At 38.3% G+C, this 23,837-nt stretch overlaps 2 pseudogenes; one reads left to right on the forward strand and one right to left on the reverse strand.

Moving 5' to 3' along the window:
* Window positions 1-1,682: 1,682 nt before the first annotated feature.
* On the reverse strand, window positions 1,683-3,677 carry LOC103733782 (annotated as a pseudogene).
* Window positions 3,678-3,818: 141 nt separating this feature from the next.
* LOC103733783 overlaps window positions 3,819-23,837 on the forward strand; it is a 96,423-nt pseudogene continuing 76,404 nt past the window's right edge.

Here is a 23,837-nt window from a genome sequence, read left to right on the forward strand (position 1 = left end):
ATTATGTTGTAGTGTGAATCTTCTGTCACAGATTTATTCAGAAATTTCATTATGGAGGAAAGCTGAGTTTTATTAAATGTTTTCTCTCCATCTATTTATTATCATGTAATTTTTATGCTTCATTTTATGTGGTTTCTCTTTTTGCTTGCTTGTTTGTTTATTTGTTTATTGAGACAAAGTCTCCATGTAGCTCCAACTGGCTTGGAACTCACTATGTAAACCAGGTTTGCCTCCATCTCACAGAGATCCACCTGTCTCTTCCTCTGGAGTGTTATCATTAAAGGTGTGCACTACCATGCCCAGACTGTGGCTTCTTTTTTTTTTTTTTTCTATGCGGACAGATGAAACTTTATTTTAAAAAAATAACACTTCAAATAAATTAAAAGGGACAACCTCCAAGTGTTCAAATGTGAAAACCTAGAGAGACTACAAGCTGAAGTCTTCTAACCTCATTCTTTGTGCAGTGGCAAAACCCACACATCCCAGAACTCCCATTCCCATTTTTTCCCTACTGAGATGAGGGAAGCAGTTGCAAGCAGGAGACCAGACGGAGGAGAAAGCTGCATCTTATTAGAATGAGCATTGCCACGTAGTTGCTAATACGGGTTTCACTTTCTGACCAAATGTATTCTCTCAAAAATAAAAAAGGGGAGAGGGAAGCTGCGTGTTTTTTAAAAACTGAAATTATTTAGGGATAAAACACTAACTCTAGTGCCTTTAATGGGCAATAGCAACTTTTTTTCTCTAAAGTCAAATAGCATCTCCAGCTGAGCCTTTGTGCTACAAGCTTTTCAGGAGCTGTTACCTAAACTTTATTAAAAGAATAAGTTTAAATATAGACACTGGACTAGCCCAGTCTGTATTTTCAAGTGCACATTCTTCATCTGAATCTTTGCACCAGGGAGCCCCCTGAGTCTGCATGTTTTCAAGTTCACAGTACATGGAACCAGTTTTTCTTTTTAATTTTTTCCTCACTCAGAGCAGCCACACACAGTGACCGTTAATGGAACCTTGGGTGGGGCCTTTTCCTATGAGGCCTGGTTAGAGCTGCCCAAGGCTTCTTCTCAATGAGAATCAATGCTGTCATGCTCTATGGATGGGGAAAAAATCAAGAAAATAAAAGCACCTGGTACAGGTTTTCTGAGATCCATTTGGATTCACTATGTTCCAAACCCACTGCTGAATGCCATTTGTCCACTTTGTGTGTTGTGGCCTTGGAGATGGTCTCAATTTGAAGAACTGTTATTGGGATACCCCAGAGGATGATGCAATAGCAGCTCAGGCAAGGCTACTCATGGAGACCGACTTTCAGATGTGAGGCAGCAAGTACGGGTCACAGGCCAGCTGCTGAACACTGATGCAGTCCTTCTTTCAGTAGACCAAGCATTGCCGGATAAATGGCTTTGTTTCAGGTGTTACTACTGGCTTTGGCAGGAACTGTACTTCAGTAGCTTTAAGAATAGTATTCTCTTGTAGAATATCTTGCTGGGACTAGTTATGGCCAAAAGGCTTCCTTCCCTAAAGACACTGGTAGAAGATCACACCCACTGACCAGACGTCAACCTTATTTGAGCATCTTTGGTGGCTCTTTCACAACCTCAAAACACTCTGGTAGTAAATACCAGTAAGCACCAGCACCTTGTGACATTAGCTCCATGCCATCCACTGATTTGAAGCTATCATCATCCATGGTCTTGGAAAGGCAAAAATCTGTAATTTTTATCTCTCCATATGCTGTACCATTTACTAAAAGGATATTGCCTGGTTTGAGGTCATAGTGTATGATAGGAGGTTTTATTACATTTAAGTATCTTAAAGCATTTACAATCTGCATAATAATAGATTGGGCCTCTGTCTGTGCCATTTCAGGTAGAAGTCCAGATCGTTTCCTTCACAGTACTCTAATACTGTACAAAACAAGTCAGTGTCCAGTGAAAAGTAATCATATAGCTTAGCTATTCTGGGATGATCCAGTTCTTCGTGAGTCCGGTATTCCCTACATGCATACTTGTAATTCTCCTTTTTCTTGTCTCTCCAGTTTTCATTTAACTGGTGAATTTTCACAGCTACATATCTCTGCTCATTAGATCAAATGTTTTATAAATTTCACTGAAACCACCTCTACCCAAAAGATGTAACAGTATATATCTGTCATTTAGCATTGGATGATCTTTAAATTGTGAATTATCTACATTAGGCATCCTTCTTAGTTCCCTGATACGTACATTTCTAACCCTTTCTAGCCTTTCCAGCTCAGCCTAGATTTCTGTTTCCTGTTTCTTAAGATTATCTGATCTGAGTTTGAAGATTTCTTCTTGTTCTTGATATTCTGCTAAGGTTAACGTTTCATTTTTAGCTCCATTGACCTTGCTTTTCTGCTGTTTCTGCTCATTGGTTGCTGGAAGGGCCTGACCCATGGCAGGAGGCTTCTGCTTTGCTAACATTTTCCGCTGTCTTTCTATCTTTTCTTTCTGTGAATTTATCTTTTCCTGTTGCTTGGTAAGGTTTTGGAAAGCATAACTATCTGTCCATTGTTCAGTAAAGGAGGCTCCATGCTGGACATAAGGAGCCTCCTACTCATCATGACACATCTATTTAATTGTTCCTTGTATTTTTCTAACATGTTTTGCTGTTCATCAATCTGCCATCTCAATTCACAGTTGCCTCTTAATAGATTGAAATGGGGAGAGAGGGTCCCCTAAAGGGTTCTTAGTCTCATTCATAAAAGAATTTAAGAATGAACCCAAAGGGAAGCTTTTACAATTTTATTAGAATCTTGAAAAATGCTCAGGGCAGGTGAGCTGGTAATTTTGGCAGCTGCTTTGAGGAGGTGAATGGTGGGAAGAAGGAAAGAAAGCCATGGAGTCATGCAGGTTTAGAGCCTACATGGAGGTCAGACATGTGGCTGAGTTACAGCCATGGCTGGGAGAAGGAAGCTTTAGAGAAAAAAAAAAGAAGAAACACAAGATGCTAGGGGCAGCCCAAAGCCTTAAAGAAAGCATGTTTAGAAAGAAAAGCATGAAGAAGAAATGGAGAAATTACGCTTTCCTGAACAGACAGACAGATTTACAAGACCTACATGACTGTGGCTGGTCTAGAAGTTCTACAGAGACCTGAGCTAGTTCCAGGCAGGAAATAGTCACTACCTTATTAACACACCAGGTATTCCACCCATCTATTTAGCATAATTTAAGGTGAACCTGCCTTCCTGGGAGTGGTTCTATCACCAGGTAATTGACCAGTAAGACTGGAAAAGTGGGTCCTCCAACAGATAGACTACTGTGTTGCCAGAACCGGTAGAAGAAGAACTGCTCTATTGAGCTGAAACAAAAGTGAAGCAGAGGCCCGCTCCTCATTGTGCTAACTGCTCGTGTCTAGGGGAGGCTTTGCCAGCATCACTGACATGAGAGTTGGCAGAGTAGACTGCTCCTCTACTGCCTCCTTTACAGCACTGCCGCCTAAACCATACCGGGGCTGCTCTACTCAATGTGGTAAAGGATTGGATAAGGAATGTTGGTGAGGATCCTGCAACTGTGGAACAATTCCGCTGGGACTGGTTCCTGGCCAGCTTCCCCCAGCAAACTCAAAGTAATCACTAACTTTATGTCCCCTAGGAATGCCTTTCCCTTGGCTAGTTTCGTATAGTTCAGCTTTTCATTTCCCATTTCGCTGGTCATTCTGCTTTTTCTCAGGTGTCTCTACTTCTTTATCACTCAAGGACCCCATACTGCACAAACTCTGGTTGGAAGACTCACTATTGAGTGGCCCCTTACTAACACCAACTCCGGCGGATCTGGCCTCCAGTGATTCCTGCCATCATGGGTCCAGGCTATGCAATTCTTCCATCATTTCTGGCATTTCTGCAGTGCCACGCTCCTCCTGGGAGGGGCTCCGACCTGACTCAACAGGCTTCAGACCACTCTGCTCTCCTGCTTGGGTAGGCCCTAGCTTGGCTCCGCCCAGGCCTCTCCTAAACTCCACAATCCCTGCCTGGGTAGCTGCTCCTCCATGAGAAGGGGAGTGGGGAGAGGGGGATAAAGCATAGGATTTAATAGTAGACAAAATATTTGAAACCAGAAGGTTAAGAAAAATTGTTAGGGAAAAATCAAAGACCAATAGCGGATGTCAGGTGAGGAGAGGAAGTTTAATTTGACACTACGGGGGCTGACACTACAAATCAAAGGAGTCAGACCTCTTGTTCAAGTTTTGGGGGGCTTTTATACTCATGTGTGGGGAAATGCAAACAAAAGGTAAAACAGTGCATAGGTGACAAGTAAAAGGTACATGTGATAATTAGGAATGCAAAAAGTTTGGAAAACCAAGACTTCCATCCTGGGCAACCACAGAAGGCAGGATGGGAGGCTCCTGCTCACCTCCCCCATACCTGCCTCTTAAGAGTTTTCCCTGTTGCAAAGTTCTTAATTACCATCACATTGCAAAAGCTTTCTACCACCTGCAATAACATATGTGTTCCTAACCACAACCTCCTCTCCAAATCATCTAATTGAAAAGTCGAAAACCCAATGACCCTGGTGGGAGTGAATGAGTCAGGGACAATGCATATTTTCTCTGTTATGCCTTGATCCCTCTGACTGACATGTCTGAACTCTCTTTCATCTGAAATAGGTAGTAGTCATGGGCACTGCTACTTGGATTAACTCCCATCGACCATCTACTCTCTTTTCTCTACTACAAATACTATCAGAAGGGTGAGGTCTCAGGACATAGGGGAGAGCCTAACAGTTTTCTGCTAAATATAGTATTAAACTGACTCCTAATGATTTATTGTTATACTATTAGATTAATGCATCTCTCAAATCTCACCAACGAAGGAGTGGTATAACTAGATCAGACAATATATTCATTTTTATTTTTTTTAAATATTTCCATATAGAAATCTCTGTGTGATGCATAGCTTCTGAGGAGCATTTCTCTGCTCTGTGATCTTTCTTTGCATGTTGTTGACTGTTTCCTCTGCTATATGGAAGCTTTTTAAATTTAATCAGTTCCTATTTGTCAATTACTGACCTTGATTCCGAGCAGTTGAAGTGTGATTTAGAGTGTGATTTAAACCCTTTCCTACACCTATATCTGGTAGAATACAGCCTATGTTTTATTCTAATAATTTTAGCATTTCAGACGTCATATTGAGGTCTTTGATTTATTTGGAGTTGACTTTTGTACAGTATGATGGCTATGAGTCCAATTTCAATCTTCTACACATGGAAATCCAGTTTTCCCTGCATCATTTGTTGAAGATGCTGGATTTCCTCCAGTTTGCATTCTTGGCACCTTTTTCAAATATAATGGTGGTTGAAACTTCTCTTTTGTTCCATTCATCTACATGTCTCTCTCTCTCTCTCTCTCTCTCTTGCCAATATCACGCTGTTTTAGAACTATAACCCTTTGTTCTAGTTTGTGTCTCCATTGTTGTGACAAAATACTCTGACCATTACCACCTTGGGGAAGAAAGGGTTTATTTGTCTTACAGCTCCTGGGTCACAATTCATCAGGGAGCTAGAGGTAGGAACTCAGGGCAGGAACCTGGAGGCAGGAGCTGAAGCACAGGCCACGGAGGAATGCTGTTTACTCTCTTACTCCCATGGTCCTTGCTCAGGCTGCCTTCTTATATAGTACAGAACAACCTGCCCAGGCTTGGCACTGACAACAGTGGGCTGGGCCCTCCAACATCACTCAGAAATCAAGAAAATACCCCACAGACATGGCCACAGGCCAGTCCAATGGAGGCAATTCCCCAGTTGAGGATCCCTCAACCCAGGTGTGTCAAGTTGACAACTAAAGCTATCTAACGCACCCTGTAGTAATAACTGAGGCCTGGTATATTAATCCCCTCATCATTGATCTTTGTACTCAGGGTTGCTCTGTCTATTCAGGGTCTTTTGTGTGATTCATTTGCATTTTAGGATTTGTGTGTGTGTGTGTGTGTGTGTGTGTGTGAAGAATGCCATAGGAACTTTGATTGAGAATGCATTGAATCTATAAATTGCTTTGAGTAGAATGGTCATTTACACAATAGTAATTCTACCAATCCATGAGCGTGAGAGGCCTTTCCAACTCCTTGTGTCTTCTTCAATTTTTTTTCAAAGATTTAACATTTGTATTATAGAGTGTTTTACTGTCTTTGGTTAGGTTTATTCTTAGACATTTTCTTTTCTAGGATTTTTGTAATGGAAGTGTCTTCATGAACTCTCTGAATGCTTATTATTAATATATAGAAAATCTAGTGACTATTGTAAATTGACTTTGTGTGGTGAAAGAATCACAGTGTAATAGAAAACATGCCCCTAGATACTCAAATGCAACAATGAATTATAGCAACTTTTTACCTGTTCCCTACATGTCACGTACATACACACATAGATCTTTTATTTTTGTTAGATTTGGGGATTGATTTTTCAGTCATTCTGAGCCTGTCTCCCCATCTTCAACAATAAAATGAAAATTATATTATCTAATTCATATGGATATGGAAATTATATACATTAATAAATGGGGTTGTCATGTAATGGGTATAAGGGGCAATTTCCCTCCTAGACACCACAGGGTAACAAATAAAAGCCCATGAAAGGAATGGGTCACTCTTTTGTTGTTATTGACAAAGGAGTCTTAAAGACCCCAAAACATTATAAGCTATTGCTATGGCTCTTGGTTATACTTCAGAACTTCTCAGTAAGACCATATTGCTGAAGACACTGCATACTTGAAACATAGAACATTGAGAGATCAAGCTGGCACTGACCTCAAAGTTTCATCTCTACTTTCTAGTCCTCATAGCTCTGGAAGATTATATGCCCAATAAAAGAATAAAAAATTAATCTTCAGTCTTATCAAACTGTGAACACTGGGAACTACAATAACTGGCCTGATGTGTCCACTGGTATAATAGTGATTCAAAAGTTGTGGTAGTAACCAAAACGTTCTTATCAGATTTAAGGCTCACTCAGTCTACTGACAAAACTCACACCCAGCATTGTTATTCGGGCCAAGAACTTGGTTGTATTCCCTAGAGGAGAACTTACTGCTATTATTCTACTAATGAGACATAGCATTAGACCAGTTTGTAATAACTTATTGTTATGCCCACAGATAGGTACATCTCTCAATCCCTATCAGAGAAGCCTTTTATTGGAGCAGATGGAGATTGACATAGAGACCCACAACTGGTCAACAATGCAGAGACTGAGGGACTCCAGTTTTCTCAGCCTTAAATGTGACATCTCTATCACACTCCTCCCCACAAGTCTTAAGTATCATCAAGGAAGAGGGGGTGGTAGCATTGGAACATCCAGAGGTAGTCCATGGATACATGGAAACCATATTTTCTGGACACAACAGACTAATTGTATATATAAACTCATGGTGTTTGTGACAGCATTCACAAGACCTGTTTAAGGCAGACAAACTTCCAGCCTGGGGGATAGGTGAGCACAAAGTCCCACTCCTAGATGTGGTGCTATAAAGATTGAAAGCTACTAGGAGACAAAAGATCAATTTTCTCTAACAGTGTGATCACCTGTTGGTCAATGATGATGTAGGTGATGGACCCACACCAAGAAGTAGTCAGGCAACAAAAATTGTACTTGATGTGTTTTAAAAAACAGGGTGTGTGGAGGGACACAAAGTTGGCTGTGTAAGGATGTGGGTGGATCTGTAAGAAAATGGGGAAGGGGGATGAATGTGATCAAAGTGCATTGTATGAAATTATCAAAAAATTAATTAAATATTTTTAAAAATAAAATGTTTGAAAACACAGATCTCAACTAAATTTTATACATGATTACGGTGTCTATTCAGATATAGTAAAAGTTCTGATAAAAAGAAGCATCTGTTTATTCACTTCAGGTGAGAGTGAGAACTGGTGTAGCCATTATGGAAAATAGTGTACAGATTCTTCGAAAAGCTAAAAATAGATCTCCATAAGATCTAGCTGTTCTACCCTTGGGCATATAACCAAAGGACTCTGTATCCAACTACAAAATACCCATTCATCCATGTCACATTGCTACTCTATTCACAATATCAGGGAATAGAAAAATTCTAGATGTCCATAAGCTGATGAATGGATAAGTATGATGCATTTATTCAACGGAATATTATTCATCTGTTAAGAAAAAATAAATTATGAAATTTGCAGATAAATATATGGAACTAGTAACATTCAACTTGAGTGGGGTAAGCCCAACCCAGGAATACAAATTTCAAATATTCTCTCATGTTAGATAGATGTGTTTCAGTTGAAAAATCCTTAAAGGTCAGGAAGGTAATTAGGGGCCATGGGGTGATCCGCAGGAGAGTAGACAGAATGCAGTAGTATAAATGGGGAAAGCAAGGGATAGCATGGGATTAATGGGGTAGGGGATGGGAGGGTAGGGCAGAAGGAGTGAAACTGAAAAATTAACACTAAAGGCCTTTTCTCAATATGTATTTTTATTGAATTCTTGTTCATTTCATATAATACATTTTAGTCACATTTTGACCCCCTAATCAACCCATCCCCATATAGGGTCCCCCATATCGATATCCCCCATACCGACCCATCCCCACTGGATTTCATGCATTCTGTTAAAGCCTACCTGGTCAGGTTTGTGTACTCAGATGTCTCTAGGTACAATTTCATCCACTGGAGTCTAGTCAGCCTATCTAGAGTCACTCACTCAAAGAATATCAACTCTCCCTCACCAAGCAGTAATCAGCTGCCAATAGTTTCTCAGCTAAGGTTAGGGCCTGCTGCCCAGTCTTTTTCCCCAGTTCTATGCTGGGTTTTTGTCTGAGATTTCATGGGTCTTGTGCATGTCATGCTGTTACCATTGCTGAGCAAGTTCACAGAGGCACATTCATTCATGCACCAACCCTGGCTTTTCCAATTTTTTTGTCCCTTAGTCTGCAACTGTCCCTGAGCCACAGGTGGGTGAGGTTTAATATAGGGGTTCTAAGCAGGGACTGGCACTGTGCAGTCTCTTATTCTCTACACTTTAGCCAGTTGTGGCTGTCTGTGAGCATCTCATGCTATTGCATGAGGAAGCTTTGCTGGTGAGAATTGAGGGATGCATGAGCATTCTCTCCACTGGCTCTTCCACAGTGTTCCACGAGCCTTAGTGTACAGGTTCCATTGCAGATGTGTCACATAGGACTGGGCATCTCTTAGACACTTATTCTTTGTGTGTGACCAGTTGTGGAACTCTGTAATAGTCTCCATATTTCGCAAAAAGAAGATTCTTTTGATGATTGGTGCATGATATACTTGTTTGTAAAAAATGAAGATCCAGATTTAGCATACAGTAAGAAATTTCATTTGTCTAGGGATATGGCAGAGATAGAGATAGAGTTTTCTCTAGGGTCTATGCCCTCTCCAGCCGTGTGTGTTTGGCTATGTTTACAGTGCCACTCGTGAGTTTCTTCCCTTTGAGAGGATTTTTAATTCCATTAGATAACTGTGTATTATCCCCAAGATAAAAGTGTTACTACTGCACGCTATAATTTGTTGTGCCATCAATTGTTCTGATTGTTAATATGTGAATGAACGACCAATTTATTTTCACTCTGAGCAGCTTGCATATTATATTCTAGAACTATGAGAGCTAGTCTTTAGGGAGGAAGTTTCAAAATCAGTTCCTGTTCCCTAGCTACAAGTCCTGTGTCCCAAGTATGTCCTGCCATCAGCAATAGTGTCTTACTTTCAAAGTCTGGGAAATAATCAAGGGCTGTGGCAATGAGCTGTGTAATTTTGGGAGTCTCTTGGACTACCCCACCAGCAACTCAAAGGGAGGTTTCTCCCGTCTGTCACTCTGTTGCTTGTTCTTTAGTTTTAGGTCTACACATACTCTCATATTCAGAAACCATATGCATATTTTCAGTAGGGTTTTGAGATAATACATTTCCCTCTGGATTTTACACCCCCCAATGCTTTATTTATCTCTCTCCCTGTCTAACCTCCAGCCTACCTCCGTAGTTAAAGTGCCATCATTTTATCCTTGATAATACATATCTCTTATTATCTCCCCTCTCTTGAGCTCTGGCTTCCCCTTTCCTGCCATGGTTCCTTGTATATCCTTCCCTCTTCCTTTTCCAGTTGAATACCCCCATTTCCCATTGCTAAGATCTATTTCCTACTATCCCCCCACTTTCAGGCTCTTACTTTCTTTTTACCTCCTTGATTCTTTTCCCTTTTCCCAGCCCCTGTGGTTAAATCAGGATCTATATTCATATATAAGGATCTGGTGCTAAGATCCACAAATGAGGAAGAACATATGTTGCTTGTTTTTTCTATGTCTGTATTACTTTGCCTAGTAAAACAGTTTCTAGTTCCATCCTTTTACATGCAAATTTTATCTTTCTTTATAGCTCAACAACTCCATTGTGTAACTGTACCACATTTTCATTATCCATCTGTCAGCTGAGGGACATTTAAGTTGTTTCCATCTCTTAGTTATTGTGAAAGGAGCAGCAACAGAAATGGATATGGATATACAAGTATACAGTAGGATGGGTCCTTTGGGTATATGCCAAGAAATTGTATAAGTAGATCATATTACAGAATCATTTTTAGTCTTTTAAGAGTTCTCCACACTGATTTCCATAGTGGTTGCCCTAGTTTGCAATCTCACCAGCAGTGAATGAGCATTCCCTATAGGGAAACCTATTGTTGATGCTTCTTTCAATATATACATATACCATACAAAAGAAATTTAAATGTGTCTACCCTATAACAGGTGTTTAGTGAACCTAATAGACAACAGAGGGCAGTAAATGAAAAGCCCAGTGGCTTGAATGAACTCCCTCTTTAGGAATTGTTGACCAGGGTTGTCACATGGACCCTCAAACTATACTGGCTATTGTGTTTACACCTGATTGCTTGCCAGAACTTGAAGGTAAATTTCATTGCTGAGGACACTATTTACCCAAGTCATAGAACAAACAAGAAGAAATCAAGCTGGTACTGACCTCATAGTTTCATCTCCACTGTTTAGCTTTCATAGTACTAGAAGTTGCTATTCATGCTCTTGGCAGAGAAAGTAGAGCTGCAGTAACAACTGACTTTGCAAAATATGCCCATTGATGCAAGAGTGGCACAAATGTTATAATAATAATCAACCACCTTTGATTAGATTTAAGGTCAATTTCACAAGATGGAGCCCATACCTGGTACTATTATCAAGGCCAAGAACCGGTGTCTGGAGAGATCAAAGAGAACAGGAAAGTATCTACTACTTTTATTCTGCTGAATAGACAGTATTAAATTGGCTCCCACTGACTTGTTATACCCCAAAATGAGTGCATTTTTCAGCTCTCACCATAGAAGCTTCTCCTTGCAGTAAATGGCAATTTACACAGAGGTGTACAACTATGTAGAGAATAAGAATGTTGAGCACTCAGCACTAATTGGGACACTTACATCATACCCTCTCCTTATAAGGCTCAGGGATCATTGAGAAAAAAGGCATGGAATGATTGTAAGAGCCAGAGATGGTAGATGAATACAAGGAAACTGTTGTCTGGACAGCACAGGGTAATTGCATATACAAACCACAGCACTGTGGCAGCATGCACAAGACCCATGAAAATCCAAACCAGACAAAAACCCAGCATGAATGGAGACAGTTAGCTAGAAATCCCAGAACTGACTGCGAATCTATTGGAAATTGATAGCTGCTTGGAGGAGAGTTGGTTTTCTTTTTTGTGTGTCACCTGGTAGGATGAACAGATTCCAAGGATCCATAGATCCATAACAAAGACCATACTGTAAACATATTAGACTCAATGAGCATTTAAAAAAGAAAAATAAGTCAGCATGGGGAAGTAAGGTTGTGTGGAGAATAGGAGGTCATGAATATGACAAAAATTTATTATATGAAATTCTCGGATCAATAAAAAAATATTTTAAAATACGTCTAGCCAGGCTTGTGTACCTGAATATGCTGGTAATATTTAGTACGTATGTTATATGTGAACGTTCCTTTTCTCACTTCCCACTCACTTCTGCCTCCTCACATTGATACCTATACTTAATTTATAGATTTATCTGAAATAAAGTCAATGGGATATCACTGCTGAATTTATGATTTATAAACATTTGCAGGAAGACAAAAGACAAAGATACCTTGGAAACATTAGTGCAAGCCAGGCTTGTTGCAAAGTCAACCCCACACTATTACTGTTTGTATCAAGCTCCAGACTTTCAATCTGCCCAACACATGGGTCCCTGTACAGGATGACAAACTCCATTCTCTGCCCTGCACCAGAATATGGGGCATCTTCCAATGCATAAGGTAATTTAGCCTGTATTCTCCCTTCCTCCTATTCCTTTTCAATGTAGCAAAATACCAAGAACAGACATGCTGTTTTGAACCTGAAGGTATGAATAAACTCATTGTCATCCATGTCCATGGACAAAGTGGAAACACAGGAGGATAGCAGTCTATAACGATTGCAAGTCATGGAGCACTGGCTTTTTACCCATCACTATATGAAACACTTTCCATTTATTTCTTTTTATATCTCTGGCAACAAGTCTTTCAGGCAGCAGTTATCATCATACCATGGATGAGAAAGGCATGAAAGAAAAAGAACATGTTCTACCTCATGTAATCCCAAAATGCCGAATATTTTCAGAGCTTTAATCAAAATATAGGTACCATTTAAATGAGCATATTTTCCTATTTAATCCATGTAATAAGTCTAAGACCTACTGCTAATATATTACCATTTTACAGATGCAACAATGAGTTACATGAAAGTGAATAAAATTTGCCTAAATCATCCCTAAGTAGGAGTGGGTCTGGAGTCTGAACTCTTATAACATGGGTTTCCAGTGTGCTCTCTCATCCACTATGCAGTTATTAAGGATTGGTCAGATTTTTGTGTTCTAAAACATTCCTCTTTTCAGTTTTTATTAAATGCATTCTTTGATAATCTCATATATTGCTACAATACTTTCCTTTGATTATCACCTCCAACCTCTTTCCTTTCTTACTCTCCTCCTCCCCCCTGTAAATTGCTTTCACACATTCATGTCTTTTATTTTGTTCTGTGGTCCTATGTTTTAAACCAAGACGTTCTATGTGGCCATGGGTCTGGAACTATTTGCTAGAGCCTATTGAGCTCACTGATAGACAACTGAAAGAAGTGACTATTCCCAGCATCCATCAGCTACCAATAGTTCAGCTGGGAAGTATAGGCCATAAGACCCTCCCAGATCCAAAACTGGCTGTTGACAGGAAGAGTCATCTTGTACAAGTCCAAGGCAGGCATCTATAGTTGCTATAAGATTGTATTTGAAAGGGCTGTATCGTTCCCTAAAGTAAACCTTTCTAATTTCTTCTCCATATTTTTGAGCTCTCACAGGAAAAAATTTGTTTCCCCTAGCATGTTCCGTGCATCTTAGGTGGGATGGTTTAAATGTCCTGTTTGAAACTGAATATTTACACGTCATGTATTCTAACTTCTCCAGCAGCATGTGCTCTAGATTTACTACCATTTACCACAAAGAGAAACTTCTCTGACTGAGAGCAGCCTTTGTCTATGGGTATAAACATAAATATTAGAAATGAAGTTTGATGCCATGTTGATTTAGCTAAAGAACACAAGTAAGATTCCCCCATAGGGTCTATTGTCACCTCATCCATTTTTTAACTGGGATTTCAATACCAAGCATGTATTATGTCGTGTCATGTGGGCTTTAAATCTAATCTGAGGACGGCTATTTACCATTATGAGTAATGACACTATTTCACCAGTGAGTAAATTTTGCCTGGCAGGTTGGTATTGTATTTAATAAGGTTGGCAGATGGGTAAGACCGCTGATGCCTTTGCTCCCCCAGCAGCCTACCTAACATCTTCTAGCACTATGAAAATTAGCCAGCAAGGAGGAAGCTTCCAACTCAGTTCCAGGTTGATTTTTCTGTGTCTCGCAAACAAGGTATGTTCAGCAATCGGTCTTAGGATCTACTTCTAGTAAGCAACTAAAAGAAATAGCAAAAGCCTGTTTTGTTTGGGGATCCCAGGGGCCTCCATGACCAACAACTCATAAGGAGGAACCCCACATTTGGCAACTGATTTTTATTTGATGATAATGATTTCTAGGAGCAACAATATTCAGCCATGTAGGATATCTCCTTTGTAACTATTTTGTTTAACTTACAATTTTTAATTGGCTTACAAAGTAGTCAGTCTCAATATGGGTTTTTCACATATCTTTCATTTTGGTTAACCTTCCCTCCTTGCCCCCTCATGTGGCCTATCTTCCCTTAATCCTTTCCACCTCCAGGGTTCCCCTCTTGACCTTCATTTAACCTATGTTCTATAGTCTCCCATCCCTTAAGACAGCTCCTCTGAGCAGCCGCTTTCTTCTCTCCTGGCTTATACACATGCTCCAAGTTAAACATATCAAACTAAAGATTCAAAGTTAGGATGCACATATATAAGAAAGACGATATGACATTTGTGTCTCTGGGCTTGGGTCAGTCAATATGTCTTTTTCTAGCTCCATTCATTTTCCTATAAATGTCATAATTTCATTTTTTCATTACAACTAAATAGAAATCCATTGTATCACATTTTCATTATTAATTCATCTGTAGATGTGCATTTAGGCTGATTCCACTCCTAGCTATTGTGAACAAAGCAACAATGAACATGGATGAGTATGTATTCACTAGGGTATAAAATCTCTTGGGTATATGCCCAAGAGTGGCTTAGCTGAGTCATATGGTAGCTCTAGCTCTACTTTTTTGAGGAACATCCATACTGATTTCCATAGTTGTTGCACCAGGCTACACTCTCTCCAATTATAAAGCTTTTATTCTTAATCCTACAGATACTGAAAGGTAATTAGCTGTCATAAAGTCCTTAATGTAAGGAAAATATGACAACAAGACTCATTGGTATAAAACTTTAGCAAGGTATTAAAATACCGATCTGTAGTACTGCTGGGTGAAGAAAATCTCCAGTGAAGTCACAGCAATGAGATCCTGTTCAGACCTCTGTGAATTCTCTGAAACAACATATCTAGGGTACAACTAGAAATTTCAGCCCAGCACATGATAGCATCTGGGCAGTGTGGATTTATAAGGATACATTCAAATTCAATCTGCCACACTATTGGTTCTCCTGCTTAGATACAAAGCAAGGTGAAAACTTAATAGCTAAAGAAAACTTCCATTAATTTCCAGACTTTCAGAATGTAATATTGGGGAAAACAATATACAATATCAAAATAGCATGGTATGCTGTAATGCTAGACCATGGAACCTGAAAATAAACTTCCCACACAACTCAGCTTTGTCACTTAATAGTGGGGCGTGCTAGATAGTTTCATTAGTCAACCTGACACACCTGGAAAGAGAGACTCTCCACTGGCGAATTTCCTCTATCAGATTCACCTGAGGTATTTTCTTGATTATTGAGTGATGTAGGAGATGTGGGTGGCTCTAACCCCCGGGCAGGTGGTACTAAATTGTACAAGAAAGCAAGCTGGGCACAAACCAGAGAAGTAGCAAGAAGTAACCAGAATTTCCCCATGGTGTAGATTTTAGTTCCTGCCTCCAGGCTCCTGCCCTGTAACTTCCTACTTTGGCTTCATCCTGCAATGGACTGTCACTTGTATGAGTAAGATGCAATAAACCGTTTCCTCCCCAAAATGGTTTGGAATCATAGTGTTTATCATAGCAATAGAAAGTAAGACACAAGTTGGTACCAGGTCAGTTGCTATGACAGACCTGACCATGTAGTTTTGGGGAGGATTGTGGAAGGCATTCAGGACTTTGGGCTGGAAAAGCCACTGAGTGCTCAAAGTTCAATGAGCTGTTGCTGTGGAGCGTGGAATGTAAAGCTGAGAGACATGTGGTTGATAAAGGCCTGGCTTTTGAAGTTTTAGAAGGAAGCAAGTTTCTATCAAGGTAGTTTATGTGATATATTTTGGATTAAAAATCATGGAAGGGAAATGTCTTTTGCTTTTCTGGAATAATGGATGCTCATTAACAGGTGATGCAAAATCAGCTGTTGATTAATAAGACATCAGCCTCTTAGAGATGAAATCTTCTGGCAAGGATTCCTCAGGGTCAGCACACAGAATCTGTGTTCCAAAGCAGCCAAGGCACCTTAAATTGAAAGCCAAACTTGGTACTATGTTAGAATCTCCCATCTTGTACTGTTTTGAGCATAACTGAAGGGGTCATGGAGAGAGGATGGGGCTTGGCATCATGAGAGGCCAGAAAAGGCCATTGGTGAAGGTACAGCCTCAGTTGCAGTGAAGTCCTCCAGTATTAAAAGGGTCATGGAGAGAAATTCAGGCTTTTCAGCACAAGAGGCCATTAATAAAGGAAGGTATCATCCCAGTTGCAGTGGAGACCCTAGCTCATTGAAGATCCAGGACTGTGTAAAGGCCACCAAGATAACAGTGGGTGTGGAATGGGGCTGAGCTGAGCCCAAAAGACAAGCTGTGTGTGCTGCTGATGGCAGAGCCACATTAAGTGGGGATGCCCAATCCCTATGGAGCCAGAAAAATCATCAGTGAATCCCAGATGTTAGAAGTTGATACACTGCTGGGCTTTGGTTTTGCTTAAGTGTAGCTTTCTTCCCTCCTTAATAAGACAATATGTAACTTCTTTTGGATCTTAACAGGAGCCCAGACTTAAGAAAGTTTTTAAAGAGACTGAACTTTTTTTTTTCACATCTACTAATTATTAAGGAGCAAATTTTTATGCTTTGAAGAATTATTATTTTATTTATTTATTTATTTATTTATTTATTTATTTATAGCTACTTCCCAGATAGCACCCTCCCATAGCCTCCCTCCCCCCACTAGAGCCCTTATACTCTGATATCCCTGCTACTGTCTGCTATGTTGTCGGCACTTCCAGCCATTCCCCACTATTTGCCCTCCTAGTGAATCTGGACAGCCTGTCTAGAGGTCTTTGTTTTAGGAGGGTCAGCTGTTCCTCATTTAGCAGAGACCGAACTTTTTAAATATATTATTTGTTTAAGAATGCGGGAGTTTTAAAGTTGTACTATGTTTTATATTTTGATATAATATTAACATGATGTCTTGGGGACAAGAAATAGAAAGTTTGTGGTTTAATAGTAATGTCTTTGTGTATCAAGTTGACAAGGGGTCAATTGTGCCAGAGAGTTTGAGTTGCCAACTTGTCAAACCTGAAAAAAGCAAGACTCCATTGGGGAATATGTTGCATCAGATTGGCCTGTGAGTGTATCTTTGAGGTATTTTCTTGATTGTTGAATAATGTGGGAGGGCCTAGGGCAATGTGGGTGGTTTTACCCCTGGCTACAAGGTCCTAGGTTGTATAAGAAAGCAGGCTGACCACAGGCCAAAGGAGCAAGCCAATAAGCAGCATTCCTCCATGGTCTCTGCTTCAGATCCTCCCTCCAAGCTCCTGCACTGCTTGAGTTCCTTCCTTGGCTACCCTTGGTGATGCACTGTCACTTGGAAAAATAAGATGCAATAAACCTTTTCCTTCCCAAGTTGCTTTTGAGTTGTGTTATTTTCAAAGCAACAGGAAGTAGATAGGACCTGGGGTAATTTGAAGTAATTAACAACCATATTTGCTCTTCTTATTTTTTATTTTTTATAGAAATCACTGTATTGTAACAAACTCACAAATAAATGCATCCTGTAATTTTATTAACATAATTATTCAAACACTTGTCCAGTCCTAAACTCTATCTCAGTGAATTTCTGTACAGTTGGAAGTGCATTCTGAAGCCCTCACATTTCACTTAGGATTTTACACTTTCACTATTAATTTCAATTTTATGCACTCATTTGATTTTAAGTGGGAATAAAAGTCATTCACCTTCTGAGATAATTTTGAGAATTAGATAACTTTTTGTATGTACACCACATAGTGAATTCCATTTTAAGTGTTTGCTATTCTAGTAGGGCCTTTACATACTAGAGGACTTCTGAGGTGCTACCATACAATTCAAGAGTTCTTCAGAATTGTGTCTCTGTCTTATAGAATGTAACTTAGTAACGACTATTGTCCCTTTCACTCAGTTCCCACTGGCGATCTTTCCTCACCTTTCAGTGTTTCTTTATTCTCTGCCTTTTGGAAGACTGTATCTGTAAGTCAAAATGCCGTGGGTTCTGAGCTCCGTGTTTTATCAGGTTTATTAGATGTTATTTTCTCACATATAAGCCCTTTGATTTTGGTGATATAAAGATGAATCATTTGTGGGAATTTTTAATTTAACCAAGGAACAGTTTGAACATTAGCTAGCTAATTTGTGGGTGGGTATTACATGATAAAATTCAGAAATTTGCAAAATTTGAGTTGGACTTAAATCCATAGATTACCCCTTTTTTAGATTCTTTATTACACATCACTTTAAAAATTTGTGAAAGAAAATGTTCATTCTGCAAAGTTTTTGAAATTTCACATCCTAGACACTTGCACTAGTAACATAGTTAATACAGATTGATAATTTAGTAAGCATAACAAATAATTCACATATCGAGATATAGATTGCATGGAAATGTATATAAAACATAAGAATATATCCATTAAAAAATTGTGTCTACATAGTGAGTTCTAGGACAGCTGGGGCTACAGGGAGACCCTGTCTCAAAAAGACAAAAAAAAAGTTGTTAAATAAATTTGCTTCTCTATACTATTCTTAGTATCCAGCATTTTGGTTTTTAAGTGATAAAGATCACTGTTTCAAATAAAACTTATTCTAGAAAAATCAACTTACATAATTTTTCAAGAAACAAAATTTAATTAATAAGGTTTTAATTTCAATATAAAACCATTAGGTTGTTTTATACTTAACAGTGTTAAATTAATTTAAATTTTCTACTAGAAAATATCCTAAAGATTAGGAAGTTGGTTTATTGCTAATATGCCAGCTGTTGTGAAACTTTCTGTAACTCACAACTCAAGAACTTAAATGATATTCACTAACAGTCTTGTATAACAAGCCCTTGAAATTATGCTTATTGTAGCAACAAGAGCTGTATTTGAAACCTTTCCATATTGCCTTAGCTTTTCAGCTCTTAAGGGAATTAGAAATGATTGGTCTCTATATTTGGCAAAATTCCAATTGGGAACAAGAATGATTTAAAAGCAGAAAATAGACTTGGTTATTTAAAAAAAATATCTGAAATAGATTCTGAATAATACATTCTCATGTATCTTTCCAACTCCATTAAAATTCTACCATAAAATATACCACTTATTAGTCAGTAAGAGATCCAGGAAAATAGAAACATAAAATATGAGTATGATTAAGGTAAATTTAACATTGCAGAAATATGTAGAGAATTAAATAAAACTTGGATCTAATCCAGATGGTACAGAATTTTCTTAGATCAAGGAATAATTATATCCATATGACTTTTTTTTCTTCCAAGTTGTTTAATTACTGTCCCTTTCTGCGCTGGCTATTGAGAAAAAATATTGAAGTACACAAAATAAATTAAGATGATTCTAATAGCCGTATTCACTTCCCATTCCTGAACTTTTACCATAGCCAAGAAAACAAATAGCACATGAAAAAGTTATTAACTGAAAACCTGGTTCCTGCTACAATTTGCAGCAACACAATCAGGAAGTGCCCTTCCTGTACGTGGAATAGAGAAGCACAAACAGCATTTGTTGTGGTGTCTGTGACCAGGCACCCACAGTTTCCCATCTTAGAAAGTCAGTAATTTAGAATACGGTCACATTTGAATCACAAGTAACAGTTTTTAAAATGATGCTTAATATAATCAGCCCAGGGCTGGGGGTGGGTGGGAAGTTGTTCAATGGATAAAGCCGTTGTGGGGCAAGCGTGTGGACTACAGTCAAATCCCCAGAATCATGTCAAAGTCAGGCATGTGTAGTGCTAGCTATAATCCCAGCACCAAAGAAACAGGAAGTCCCCAGGGAAAACTTACCGGTTAGACTAGCAGACACTGGCTACCTCCTGATTCAGCCACAGACCCTGCCTCAATAAATAAAATGGAGCATAATTGAGGAAAATAATCAGTGTTAATGGACTCCAAACACACCCATGTGCACACCTGCACTCATACCTGCACTCACACACATTCACACACACTCTCATACCACACATACAAACACATGAAAATATGAAAGATCTGCATAAACAGAGCAATATTCATATTCTCAAAATGTCAGGTTCACTTGTGAATTTTTTGGCTCCAGTAAAGTGGTATTACATTATTTTATGGTGATTTATATAATGGAATGAAGAAACCATAACAAAAAGTGAAGCAGGTGGGCCATTCAGTAGAAGGCAAGGGGGTGGGAGGGAAGAGGAAAGTATGAATTAAAAATGTAAATTTAATTTATTGACATATTTTTCTTTCCATGCCTTTTTTGCTTTAAAAATATAACAAAGTAGCTCCAATGCAACTAACTAATTCAAACAATCAATATGTAGAATTCAGAGAGTAAGACTATCTGCATTAAAGAAGAATAATTCTCAGAATATTTTTTATTGCCAATCACTACCAGACAAATAGGAGCAAAATGGCATGTTTGTATGTCTCTAAATCTTAATTGCAGTTTTTTTAAATAAGACTTTTGTATTTGCTTCTCTTCTCTACTTAATGTTTTAGAAATGCAAGTTCTAAGTCAAAGAACAAACTTCCATATAACATTACCATCTCAAATTTAAATTAAAATACTAGTCTGTTATGCATTATTTTACAAGCCTACCTTATAATTTAATTCTAATACAAATGTGCACTGCTTAGATGCAGCATGAATCCATTAATTAATTTGCATTTTACGGATGTTGATGGAATCTTAGCAACATTATTGTACCACTTACTATAAACATTGCAACCAAGGAAGTACATCTTCCAATTATCTGTACAATTATCCTGTTAGCTGGTGTGTGTCATTATTATTATTGCTGTTGCTATGAAGGTTCTGCTAAGCCCTATTATATTATGTTTGTGTTTTCAGTGACTACTGACAAAACTCTTGTAGTGACTTTTTTCCATTTCTATTACAAGGAAGAAAACAGCAAGCTGATTATTTTCCTGTGACTTATCATTTATATTATACAAAACATCATCAATTATAGTACCAACTAATTTCTAGTTAATCACAATGTAAGGTGACTACATATCTTTTCTGTTCTTGACTGTTTTGAGATGGTCATCTCAATGCATTTCTTAGCAATAGTCAGTGTAACATCAGAGTTTATCCTAATTGATACCCCAGTGAATTGTCTCAAGAAAAGACTTGTAATTAAAGAGCCACATGCCTGAAAATGATAAATTCTCTCCATGTTTTTAGTAATGCTTCATCTAGAGATACGTCCTATGGCAGCAAGCCTAATATCCCCGGACAGCAGCACAGAAAACACCTTTTTGTTCCAGCCAACCAAGATATTAAACAATGCTTTGCCCATGTAAGTAACAAATTAATAACTGAAGACATTTTAAAGCACAAAAAGAGCATAGAAGTTACTTAATATATGGACAAGAAGTTCCATTTAATATTATATGCTGACTTTTCTTGTGTATTAACTGAGTTCCCAGAAATAAATCTGCATAAAAGTTTAAGCCCAATGTGAGAAGTAAAACAAAATCTTCACATAAAATTCACTATATAACACAATATAAATACCACAAGAAAAGAACTGACTAGAACTTCCCACAAATAACTAAACCACTGCTACAAAGTGATGATGTCTTCAGCATCATTAAGGATGACAAAGACAACAAGATAAGTACAGTTGTGGAGGTGACTCTAGGATATAAACATACCTGGTCTCAGTGGAGAGTAGCTAGTCTTTAAGAAATCATGTCCTCTAGTACAATTTACACAGAATATTTTGTCCAAATTCAAAATTAATAAATTTTTCACTTTAACCTTTTATATATAAGGCTTAGGAAGGGATACGTGGTCAAAGCAAAAAAAAATTATAGGAAATTAAAGCAAAGCATTTCAAATAAACTTCTAGCAGGTCCAATCCATAAGAAGGATTCTCATTCTCTCTGAATTGAACTGGATTGAACTGTCACAGTCAATACCCCCAAAACACAGAAGCACAACTAAAAATATAATATCTCAGTGAACTTTCTTTTCAAATATATAAAAATATAATATAATATTAATATGTGTTGATCAGAACACCAAAACATGTTCACTGTAGCAGTATCTCACATTGTGCAATCATAGATTTCTTCTCCCAGATGACTCATTACCGTTCTTCTGTAGTTTACTCTTCATTTGTTGACATATTACTAATAATGATCATAGCTTTTCCCCTTAATCATCTCAACATGAACAGATTATTAAGCATATAACACAATAATGTATTTTAGTTATAATCTAATGAAAGTGGCCTGACCAATTACAAATTTATGTGCTCCATAAATGATATTTCCTCTTGTATAAATTCTACCATTACCTTAAAAAAATGACATTACTCAAAAAGCATTTAATCAAGTGAATAATGAAGCTACACAGATACTATATAGGAAAACACAATCAAGAACAATGAAATTTAAGTGTTGTTTTGAATAGATGTCTGAGAAATTGATACATGTGTTCATTGATATTTGCCATCATTAGAGAAGAATGTATCTTTCCACTGATGCTTTTGTCTTCAAGCATCTTTTACTATCCCCATTAATCTGAATGACCTCAACAAACACAGAACAAGGCTGTTTTGGCAGAAGAACAAAAGACACTTTTCCCTCAGTTCATAATAAATTAGTTTCCTTAAGAATAAATGGTCCTAGAGCATTATTCTGTTTGAATCTCCGCCTGGCAACAAGCCCAAAGGGAGACCCAATATTAATTGTGAATAATAACAATGAGAACCAGAAATTAGCATGTCCCATAGCTATATATATACATATATATAAACTGGGTGCATGAGATGAAGACATACCATATGTATTGGGTTGTGATGCTTATTTCAGCTTTAAACTTGGACTATGATGGAGACAAGATAGACTCAGACATCATGAAGAAATAGAAATTTATTGAACATTATTGATGTATCTCTATGCATAGTACTTTTGTTCATTAAGGAATGGATTGCATAGAGATATGGTAAAAAGAACATTTAAAAGAAGATTCATTTATCTCAACAACAAACCCTTGCATCTTTATGTTAGATATTAGGAGAAGTACTAAAATTTCAAGTATCTTTTAAAATACAGAATGGGGCTGGAGAGATGGTTCAGCAGTTAAGGGCACTGGCTTCTCTTACAGTGGACCCCTAGTCAGTTCTCAGCACCCACATGGTTGCTAAAAACCATCTATAATTCGGGTTCCAGGAGATCCAGTGCTTTCTAACCTCCATGTGTATTGAATGACACAGATATGTTTACATATATGAAGGCAAAACACTCATACACATATAATAAAATTAATAAAATATAAAATTTCATCAAAATTTTCCTTTTTCCTACCTTCTTGTGAGACTCGTGCCTGCACCCTCTGAGGTCCCAGGGCTAACAGATGACATAAGGCATCCTGTTTGAATTTTACATAGTTTATATGACATTTGGGAGGGGATGACTTACAGAGAAACAGCTTCTCATAACCAGGCATGATGCCCTGGTTCCCTGATTACTCCAGAGTTCCATCATGGCCCAGGCTAATTCTCCATCTGCTCACTCTCCACATTTCAAGGGTCTCCACCGTTCTTCCCAGGGTGCTCTTCGTCTTGCCCCTGGCTGGCTTACTCTCATAGGCTCACTCTTTATGGAGGAATGAGTAATTTTCGGGCTACAGTGAGACTAATGAATAAAAAAATTCAGCTTAAGTGCAGATAAAGTAAATGAGAACTGGAATAAAATAGAAAACGCCCCCTGCATTATATATATA

Source organism: Nannospalax galili, unplaced genomic scaffold (assembly GCF_000622305.1).
Source record: "Nannospalax galili isolate Female #2095 unplaced genomic scaffold, S.galili_v1.0 scaffold55, whole genome shotgun sequence".
NCBI classification, from domain to species: Eukaryota; Metazoa; Chordata; class Mammalia; order Rodentia; family Spalacidae; genus Nannospalax; species Nannospalax galili.